We start from the raw sequence: 11,868 nt of genomic DNA on the forward strand, positions 1-11,868 counted from the left end.
GATTGAACATTGTCTATCCATCAGGTACTAGACCTTTTATCTCATGGTGCACTAATTGTTTGTAAAAATGCTGCTTCTCTAGATTATTTTAAAATATTAGACTGTTCAAAAGAGAGAACGGTACCATTACTTAGAGGGTTAATGCTTAACTGGCTCTTTAGCTCTTTCTGGAACGTTTGATGGATGAGCTTCTTATACTCTTGTCAGGTTTATCCCCTGCAGTGGTGGAAGGCGTAGCTAGGACCTGTTTTGTGTAACAGAGACTGACAAAGCTGGGATGCGTCAGTCCATACCTCCAGGTGCTTCACTTAACGTATTCATCAGCCCTTTGCTATTCATTTCCCTCACTGCCTGCCCCAGGACATGAAGGCTCCTCCTGATAAAGCTCTTCATTTGTCCTCCTTCCTGGGTGAATCTGGTCAGAGAAATCACCTGGGGACATGTAGTACAGTGGTGGCCCACTGCTCCCAACATTCTAATCCTATTTACAATACATTGGCTTTATCTGACATGCTCCATTTGCCTGTTGCTGCTGGCTGTTGTGGCTGTGGGAACTGAGTTGCTGACTAGCTCTGGTGTGAGGGGATTGACTGGTCTTGTGATGGATTTCCTGAGGTTCACTCCCACACACCTGTCCCAATGCAGCACCATCCTTCACACAGAAAAAAAAAAGAAACTTGGCGTCATATTTTCTTACTTTGCTCTTAGTTTGTGCTTGAGTCATTTGTGAACTCCAAAAGCAAGGGCTTTGTAGCACAGCAAGTCAGAAATTTCCATATATAGGGGAATTTCTGTCTGAAATCAATAAACATTTTCTATTCCACTCGGAATTTGAAGATTATTTGTCCATAACAGGCACGGACTGTTGTGTACTTTCAGAATTTTCTGTTTCTACTTTCAGGCTTCCATCATTTTCTTTTTATATTTACAAAGTCTAAGGTTCAAGATGTACCCTGTTTTTATAAAGTTAAAAATCACACAACACCAGGTTATAGTCTAACACGTCTATTTGGAAGTATTAGCTTTCAAAGCGCTGCTCCTTCATCAGATGGTTATGGATGAAGGAGCGGCGCTCCGAAAGCTAGTGCTTCCAAATAAACCTGTCGGACTATAACCTGGTGTTGTGTGATTTTTAACTTTGTACCCCCCAGTCCAACACTGGCACCTTCAAAAAAAAGCCTATGTAACCTATTTTTAAATGAAAGGTACAGTTGACATTGTTCTTCTTCACAATTCATCTCAGCCAAGGCAGTCCCACAGCTGTTTGTTACCTGCATACTATTTCATACCTGAGCACTGCTCCAGCACTCTTTGGACGTCCATATATATCCCATTTATCTTAGCACCATGGATATCATGCTACAGTTGCTGCCAGACCTTTGGTATCTCATCCATATATGATGAAATAATCAGTCAGTAACTTGGTCAAATGTGGTTGGTATCACTGATTAACTCAGTCATAGGGTGAAGAGAAATGCCCTTTGGCCCATTGAGTTGATGATGGTCAAAAACGATCACCTAACTATTCTAATCACATTTTCCAGCCCTTGGCTCAGTCCTGTACATCCAACCAAGACTCAAAAAGCCAAAGGACTGCGGATGCTGTAAATCAGAAACAAAATCATAAATTGCTGGAAAAACTCAGCAAGGACTGGCAGCATCTGTGAGGGGACAGCAGAGCTAATGTTTAGACTTATACATTTAATAGACAATAGACAATAGGAGTAGGCCATTCTGCCCTTCGAGCCTGCACCACCATTCATTATGATCATGGCTGATCATCCTCAATCAGTATCCTGTTCCTGCTTTATCCCCATAAAACTTGATTCCACTATCCTTAAGAGCTCTATCCAACTCTTTCTTGAAAGTATTCAGAGACTTGGCCTCCACAGCCTTCTGGGGCAGAGCATTCCATACACCCACCACTCTCTGGGTGAAGAAGTTCCTCCTCAACTCTGTTCTAAATGGCCTGCCCCTTATTTTTAAGCTGTGTCCTCTGGTTCGGGACTCACCCATCAGCAGAAACGTGCTTCCTGCTCCAGAGTGTCCAATCCTTTAATAACCTTATACGTCTCAATCAGGTCCCCTCTCAGCCTTCTAAACTCAAGCATATACAAGCCCAGTCGCTCCAATCTTCCAGCGTAAGATAGTCCCGCCATTCTGGGAATTGCCCTCGTGAACCTACGCTGCACTCCCTCAATAGCCAGAATGCCTTTCCTCAAATTTGGAGACCAAACTGCACACAATATTCCAGGTGCGGTCTCACCAGGGCCTTGTACAGCTGCAGAAGGACCTCTTTGCTTCTATACTCAATTCCTCTTAATATGAAGGCCAGCATGCTATTAGCTTTCTTCATTGTCTGCTGTACCTGCATGCTGGCTTTCATTGACTGATGTACAAGAACACCTAGATCTGATGTACAAGAACACCTTTACCTAACTTGACTCCATTTAGGTAGTAATCTGCCTTCCTGTTCTTGCCACCAAAGTGGATAACCACACATTTATCCACATTAAACTGCATCTGCCATGCATCCGTCCACTCACCTAGCCTGTCCAGGTCACCCTGTATTCTCCTAACATCCTCCTCACATTTCACCCTGCCACCCAGCTTAGTATCATCAGCAAGTTTTCTAATATTACTTTTAATACCTTCATCTATATTATTAATGTACATTGTAAAAAGCTGCGGGCCCAGCACTGATCCCTGCAGCACACCATTGGTCACCGCTTGCCATTCCGAAAGGGACCTGTTTATCACTACTCTTTGTTTCCTGTCAGCCAATTTTCAATCCATGTCAGTATTTTGCCCCTAATACCATGTGCCCTAATTTTGCTCACTAACCTCCTATGTGGGACTTTATCAAAGGATTTCTGAAAGTCCAGGTATACTACATCCACTGGATCCCCCTTGTCCACCTTCAGAGTTACATCCTCAAAAAATTCCAGAAGATTAGTCAAGCATGATTTCCCTTCATAAATCCATGCTGACTCTGACCTATCCTGTTACTGTTGTCCAGATGTGTCGTAATTTCGTCCTTTATAATTGACTCCAGCACTTTTCCCACCATGTGGGAATCTACTATTACTGCTGATCCCCTTCTCTGGTGATCCTCACCCTATGGTCCAGCTACTTCCATCACTCACCAATACCCGAGTCCCTCCATCCCTGAGTCCTCAGTGGGGTGTCTTACAGGCAGTGACTACTGCCTCCCTACTGACTCCCTAGAGGGGTCAGCCTCTGTTGGCCAAGTAGCTCATAGTAGATGGGACCTTAAGCCTGTGGGCAGGCCCATCACTGATCTGTCAAGTGGCTGAGATCTGAAGTTGTGGCACATTTTCTCAAAATGATACCAGCATGTCACCAGATCTCCAGTTGGCAGCTGACACCCCTCTATAATGTCAGACATTAAGGTACGGTCTAAATTTCTGAAGAATTTGTCTCATGTAGGAGCAGGAATTGCCATTCAGTCCATCAAACCTGTTCCACTGTTCAATAAGGCAAAAACATGGATGAGAGATAATGGCATCTTCCTCACTAAGAGAAGACATCCCTACCCTGACTATTCCTTCCACACTGACCTTAAGTTCACTTGGATCGTCTCAGACACCACCCTCTCCTTCCTGGACCACTATATCTCCATCTCCGGCGACTGACTCAACACGGTCATCTACTTCAAACCCACCGACTCCCACAGCTACCTGGACTGCACCTTCTCCCAAACCCCCTCCTGTAAAAACGTGATTGCTTACTTTCAATTCCTCCACCTCTACCGTATCTGCTCCCAGGAGGCACAATTCCACTCCAAGACAGCCCAGATGGCCTCCTATTTCAAGGACCACAATTTCCCCTCCCATGTGATCAACAATACCTTCTAGTGCATCTCCTCCACTTCTCACACCTCCGTCCTTGAATCTCACCAGTCCAACCGCAACAAGGATAGACACCCCCTCGCCTCTACCCCAATCCTCACCTTCCATCCCATTAATCTCCGGCTAAGTGCATAATCCTCCACCATTTCTGCTGCCTATAATCAGACCCCACCACCAGAGATATATTTCCCTCTCCATCCCTATCAGCATTCCACAGAGACCATTCTCTCTGCGAGTGCCTCGTTAGGTCCATGCCCCCCCACCTCCCCTCCCGACCAACCCACCCTCCAATCCCGGCACCTTCCCCTGCCACCACAAGAGGAGCAAAACCTGTGCCCATACCTCCTCCCTCACCTCTGTCCAAGGTCCCAAAGGATCCTTCCACATCCGGCAGAGATTTTCCTGCACATCCAAACACCTCATCTACTGTGTCCGTTGATGTCGATGTAGTCTCTTCTATACTGGGGAGACAGGACACCAACTCATGGAATGTTTCAGGGAAACTCTCTGGAGCACACGCGCACACACACACACACACCAAACTACCCCAACAGTCCTGTGGCCGATCACCTCAACTCCTCTTCCCACTCTTCCAAGGACATGCAAGTCCTGGGCTTCCTACACTGCCAAATCCAAAGTACCCTGACACCTGGAGGAAGAACACCTCATCTTCCATATTGAGACCCTCCAACCACATGGCATCAATGTCGATTTCACCAGTTTCCTCAAATCCCCTCCCCCAACCTCATCACAGATCCAAACCTCCAACATGGCACTGCCGTCTTGAACTGTCCTACCTGTCTATCTTCCTTCCCACCTGTTCGCTCCACCCTCTCCTCTGACCTATCACCATCATCCCCCATCTGCAACTACCTATTGCCTTTCCAGCTACCTCACCACCAACCCAACCCCCACCCTCCTATTTATCTCCTGGACCCCTTCCCCACTCCTGCACATTCCTGATGAAGAGCTTATGCCTGCAATGTCAATCATCCTGCTCCTTGGATGTTGCCTGATGTGCTGTGCTTTTCTAGGGCCACACTTTTCCACTCTGATCTGCAGTCCTCACTTTCTCCTATTCCTTCTAATAGCTAACTCACCCAAAGCATCACAGTAGCAGAATGCCTCTGATCACCAAATCACACCTTGGCCTACTCACTCTATTCCTCTGATCTGTACCTCAACTCCATCCAGATGCCTTCTGTTAAAATCCTTTAACAGCTTTAGTCTACAAAGATCTATTGGTTTCCACGTTGAAATTTTCAATTGACCTCAAGATTCAATAGCATTTAAGGGATTTCTGCCACTGTTTGTATGAAAAGTGCTTCTTCATATCAAATCTGAATGGCTGAGATCTAATTTTAAGATTCTATCACCCTCTTTTTTGCTCAAATCCAAGCAACCCGATGTCTGGAGGAAGACTGCCTTGGGACCCTTCAACTACATAGCATCAACGTTGACTTTACTAGTTTCCAAATCTCCCCTCCCTCCAGATCCAACCCTCCAACTCATGACCGCCCTCTTCACATGTCCCACCTGTCCATCTTCCTTCCTTCCATCTGCTCCACTCTCCCCACTGACCTATCACAATCACCCCCTCCCCACCTGCATCCACCACCTTCCCAGATACCTTCCCTCAGCCCTGCTCCCACCTCTCAGCCCTCTTCCCCTACCACATTCCTGATGAAAACGTATGCCCGAAACGTTGGCATTCATCCTCCTTGGATGTTGCCTGACCTGCTGTGCTTTTCCAGTACCGCACTTTTTGACTTTGTATCAAAAGAGCCCTGCAATCCTTTCTATTCTGCATTCAAGGGCCTGTGTAATTATCAGTGCTGGAAGATAGACCATTGTACAGCCCGATCAAGAACAGAATCTTGTCTTACAAGATGTGGTTTATTGCATGATAGTAAATGATATAATTAACATTACTTATTTAGGCAGAATTATAACTGTCAGGAGCCAGGTACATGATGTTTATATTCATCGGGACCTCATGAAAGACTAATTGTTTCCTCACCCAGATTTGTCAGGTTGGATGGCTCTAAAACAACAGCAACTTTTACTCTCTCAGAACTGATACCTTCTTGAACATTTGGGAGCTCAAATTAAAACAAAATGTTAATATAAAACTTCCTTCTGAAGGTAGGAATCACATATTACAATTGCCAAAATCTTAAATTATCAATACCAATAGACAATAACTTAGTTGATGTATTTTGAATATAATTATTATGTGTGGGGTGTCAGTTGTGGAGAATTATTTGTACTTTTCTGAATGAAGCAGCACAAAGCAGTCATCAACAAGTTTTAATAGGTAAAAACCTATTCCTATTCCTAAACCTAAAATTTCCTGGTGAAGGGCTTTTGCCCGAAACATCCATTTTCCTGCTCCTCGGACGCTGCCTGACCTGCTGTGCTTTTCCAGCACCACTCCAATCTAGAACAAGTGTTAATATCGGAGTAAACCTGTGAGGCTTGGTGACTGCCACGGGGCCTCATTCAACATGAACATGGTTTTGAGATAGAGGATTAGCCATGAGATCATACTGAATAGTAGACTGGGTTCAAAAGGCTGAATGGCCTACTCCTATTCCTATGCTTCTATGTGAGTGTGTTATAGACCCAGCCCATATCTAAGAGTGTTACCACTCTCTCCCTCTGATCTGTGCTCCTGTCCAGCAGAGCTCCAACTGGTTAAAAAAAATCCTTTTAATGAACCACTCCATTCATTCTCCCCCAGAACATGCTGAACCTAAACTCAAAGAAAACAAGCTCTAATCCCACAGCAAAGATTTGACCACTTCCCAAATCAAGCATAGTGCCCCAGAGGGAGGTTTAGTTTGTGATTGCAGTTTGTCTTGATATATGGGACATATTAAACTGTAAACCATATCTGCTGTGGTTGAATGGAAATGGCGTAAATATATTTACATAATATTCTTGCAATTGACAGGTATGTTTAAAGAGCAATTAAATTCATGTTAGAGAATGTGTCTTTGTGTTGGGCCGGAAGGGATTTTATACAAATCCTCCGTCCCTCCCGGTTTGTTGGGAGTTAGCTCATCATGGAATAACATAAACAATAAAAATGTTTCTAAACAATTCCATAACAAAACATTAATAGTAATGTCTTGTTGCTGTTTGCTGAGACCACATTTGCAAGTCAGGTAATAAATGCGATTTTTGAGAAGATTCGTAGCTCAGGTTGAGGTTCAGGTTGTAAGTTTGCTCGCTGAGCTGGAAGGTTTGTTTTCAGACGTTTCATCACCATGCTGGGTAACATCAACAGTGAGTCTCTGGTGAAGTGCTGGTGTTCTGTTCTAATTTCTATTTATGTGTCTTGGTCTCTTAAGGTGGATGATATCGTATACACGAACACCAACTAGCCACCAAAAGACATGGCCCACTATCCCAAGTATCCTTAAACACAGACGAAGAAGGACACCACTTTGACTGGGACAACACATCCATCCTAGGACAGGCTAAACCGAGACACACACAGGCATTCCTAGAGGCTGGGCATTCAAACTGGAATTCCTTCAATAAACAGATCAAATTGGACCCAATTTACCAAACTCTCAAAAAGAACTGGAAATGATATCACCCACAGTATCAGACCAAGACACGTAAATAGAAAGTGGGACAGAACACCAGCGCTTCACCGGAGAGTCGCTGATGATGTTACCGAGCATGGTGATGAAACATCTGAGAACAAACCTGCCAGCTCACTGAGCAAATTTACAATCAGATAATATATATATATTGTGAGGCAGTTGTGGCAAGGATGGGTTAATGGTTCAGAACTCCCAAATGTACCAATCCTTGCAGGAAGAACATCTCATGAGCACCTGGTCAATAGTTTTCTCTTCCAATCATTTATTAGGATCCAGAACTGCAGACTGAACCAACAATTCCTTCACTACCAAGTGTTCATTAGGAAGAATTGACCATTGTATTGCCTTCCAGCAGAACCTTTCTTCATATTTATCGTTAAATTAAGTTCTTGGGGCTGAAATTGGTCCTCATAGCTTCGCATATGTGAGGACAGAAGGCCAGAGTTCTTGTGCAATGGTAATGTCCCCACCTCTAAGCCAGGAGGCTTTGGTTCAAGTGCAATCTGCTCTAGAGATGTGGAATAAAATCTCTGAATAACTTGAAATGAAAATATCTATACAGATGTGCCTAATTACAAAAAAAGGTTATAAGGATTAATTTCAGGGAGAAAGCTCTGTTCTCAAGCAATCTTAGGTGCTAACATTTTGGCATGGGCATCTGCACAGGCACATGTGTCACCTTTGTGAAACAGGAGTTAGATCCCTTTTGTATCGGAATGAGGGACCTATAGTGTCTCTTCCAGAAATTCTGCATTAAATTAGGGAATGATGGAAGAAACAAGCTCTGTGCCTGTGAAGGGGAATCAATCTTGCCTTATCTGTGACCACAGGAAATGCACTCTTGTTCCCCAAAATATGTTGGTGTGGAAACAGAAATTCCTTGTTTAGCTCCACAGTACAATTGCATCCTGCTGTTGACCTGCAAGTGGCTCTGCTCCTGTTATTGTCTTCCTGTCCTCTGGAAGCTGTCCAGGCAGGTGCCTGGAATTTGATTACTGAAAACAGATTAGTGATAAGTCCAAGATCCACCTCTGGGGACTCTTTGAGGGCCCGGACCCATTGACCAACTGGGGTCTGTTGCTACATGGAGTGGACAACTAAACCTATGCAGCCATTCAGGGAAGGGTCTATCAAGCAAAGACACTCAGTACCTGGTCAAGGGCTGGATGGGTGAGGCAGTTATTGACAGCCCTGTACCCTCTTCTCACAAATCCCATCCTGAGAAATCACACCCCTCCACCCCTTCCATATCAATGGCCTGGGTGACTCTGGGGGGGGAGGGGGGGAGGCTGTCAAGTGTTCTTTCTCCAGTGGTGACCTCCCCAGTGGAACTATTGAGCACAAGAGCTGCTGGTCTCCAACTTACCGGCAACTCTTAATGGGTGAGGCTTCTGAGAGTCTTGATTCCAGGCGATGGTTCAGGAGTGTTCTTACTACTACCTGATTGGCTCGATGTTTAATGGACCTTCTCGAAAACAGGCAGCATGGGTCACTCCAGCTGGCAAGCAGGCAAGACCCTGGGCAAAGTTCACGCTTTCTCCATCATTGATCAAAAACTTGGCTGACAGGAATCATTTCAGCTTTGTGTCTCCACACCCATAATAGTAATAATCTGATAACTCGCCTCTCATACCTCTTTCACCACTGGCAACTGTGGAGTTTTTAAGTGGAGTTGCAGGAAATTTCATCAGGGTGAGTCGGGCATGTACAACTCCTTTCCTGCAAGTTTGATTCCACAACGTTTCTGAACTGTCTCCACCCTCACATGCCGACCCCAACCAAACTGTTTCACTGCTTTTGTCATCAAATCCATACAATTTTTAATGGTAGGGTTTCTGGAGAAAAGTTCTATTTCTGGATAAGCCTCAGTTCTTTAGTCTGGGATACTCCTACAATGTGTCACAGGCACTGAATTAACCACTTGCACATACATAATGTGGTGGAGAACCATGAGTCCAGAAGGTTTTGTGAAGTTATTGCAATAACTCCTCCCACTTGACTTTTCCTTAATTTATTCACAGGATGTGGCCATTGCTAGCTGTGCTATTATTCATTGCCCATCCTTAATTACAGAGGGCAATTGAGAGTCAACCACATTGCTGTGAGTATGGAGTCTGTAGGCCAGACCAGGTAAGGATGTAAATTTCCTTGCCTAAAGGACATTAGTGAACCAAATAGGTTTTTCCTGATAATTGAGTCATGGTTGTAATCATTAGACTTCTAACTCCAGATTTTTATTGAATTCAAATTCCATCATCTGCCATGGTTTGTTTTATGCAAGACAGGAATAACTTTATTACTAATGAAAAGTACTTTACAAAATTCTAGGAATGGCAATGACACTAGCTTGTTAAATAAAACCCACTCACTAACCACTCGGACCATAAGTCCAAAATCCCCTTTCTCCCCGAGCTGGCACTTAAAACTGACTGACAAGTTAAAAGGTTAGTAGTAGAGGTTAGACTTTAGGTTAAAGATAGAGAAAGGTGGTAAGCCATGTGCCTGGACCCAGACTATTTGAATCTCAAATTAGCAGTTCCAAGCTCTGAATGTGCTAAACCCCTCAAAGTAGCTCTATGATGGTTGGTGAGTTTGGAGATAAAACCTCAGATGGAGCTACTGAGATGTGTTGGTTCCTTCTTCTGGGCAGTCTTCTTGTGGCACCCTTACAACGTGACACTCATAATACGGCTTCTTGTTGAAGATGGTTTTCCAGTTCATTCTTTACTTCTCGAGTCACATTTATATGTTCTTTGCTTCAAGCAGTGTCCCCTGTGGTTCCTGACCAAGTGGGCACTCACTGCATGACTCCTGGCCAGGAGCAATCCTTTCTCGGACCTCATTGCTGAAGCTCTAGCGATCAACTCCTCACATGGTGCTTGGCTTTACAATTCCAGTGCCTCATTTTCCCTCACATTGTAACTTTTCTTATTGGTTGGGGGTGGGAGTGTGCTGGGTGCAGACTGAATCTTGTACCTCACACAGAATCCCAGTCTTTTCTGACAAAAAAAAATTCTAAAGCATGAATGTTAGAAGTTAATTATAGAAGGAAAAGTTAGATAGAACAGATAGGGTTAGAACAAAACAAATCAAGGAATCATCAGGAGGAGCAGTATCACCAAGTACTACCGGAAAATATGGCTCCAATACTGTGGGAATACACATATAAGGATTGTGTGGTGCTGGAAAAGCATAGCAGGTCAGGCAGCATCCGAGGAGCAGGAGAATCGATGTTTCGGGAATAAGCTCTTCATCAGGAATCAGGCTTATGTCTGAAACGTCGATTCTCCTGCTTCTCGGATGCTGGCTGACCTGCTGTGGTTTTCCAGCACAACATTCTTGACTCTGATCTCCAGCATCTGCATTCCTCACTTTCTCCACATATAAGGATTGTCCCTATTGGTCTTATCCTTCCAGGATACAAACCATCATGATTGCCTGTTATAGTATACAGTTATTTTGTAAATGACTTCAGCATCCTGTTTTTAATTATTATTGCTGGGAACTTATTCCAGCTGTGAATCATCCTCTGTATGACGACTTAATCCTGATTTTACCTTTCCCAATCTTGAATTTGCCCTCTCTTTTTGTTCCTGGTGTATTTTCTCAAAACCATTAAGTCATAGAGTTATACAGCATGGTAACAGACTCTTCGGTTCAACCAGTCCATGCCAAACATAATCCCAACTTAAACCAGTCCCACCTGGTCTGCCCCGGCCCATATCCTTCCAAACCTTTCCCATTAATGGAGTTACCTAAATGTCTTTTAAACCTCAGATGGAGTTACTGAGGTTTAACTGTATTGACACCCAACACTTCCTACAGTACATAGACGGGCCCTTTGGCCCAAATTGATCCATGCCGACCAAAATGCCCATCAATGCTAATCACATTTCCCTGCACTTGGCTCATATGCTTCTAATCCTTTCCTATCCATGTATTTGTCCAAATGCCGTTTAAGTGCTGTTAAAATACCTGCCTAAACCATTTCCACGGGCAGCTCATTCCATTTGTTTACCAGCCTCTGTGTAAAAAAACTGCCCCTCAGGTTCTTCTTTATTCTTTCCGCTCTAACCATAAACTGATGTCCTCTAGTCCTTCATTCCCTAACTCTGGGAAAAAGACTGAGTGCATTAACCCATCCATGCCTCACATGATCTTATACACTTCTATAAGATTGCCCCTCAGTCTCCTACGCTGTAACGAAAAAAGTCCTAGCTTCTCCAATCTCTCCCTATAACTCAGACCCTTGAGTCCTGGCAACATCTTTGTAAATTTCTTCTGCACTCTTTCCAGTTTAATAACATCCTTCCTATAGCATGGTGGCCAAAACTGAGCACAATACTCCAAGTGCGGTCTCACCAAAGTCCTATACAACT

The sequence above is a fragment of the Chiloscyllium plagiosum genome, chromosome 33 (assembly GCF_004010195.1).
Source record: "Chiloscyllium plagiosum isolate BGI_BamShark_2017 chromosome 33, ASM401019v2, whole genome shotgun sequence".
Classification (NCBI taxonomy): domain Eukaryota; kingdom Metazoa; phylum Chordata; class Chondrichthyes; order Orectolobiformes; family Hemiscylliidae; genus Chiloscyllium; species Chiloscyllium plagiosum.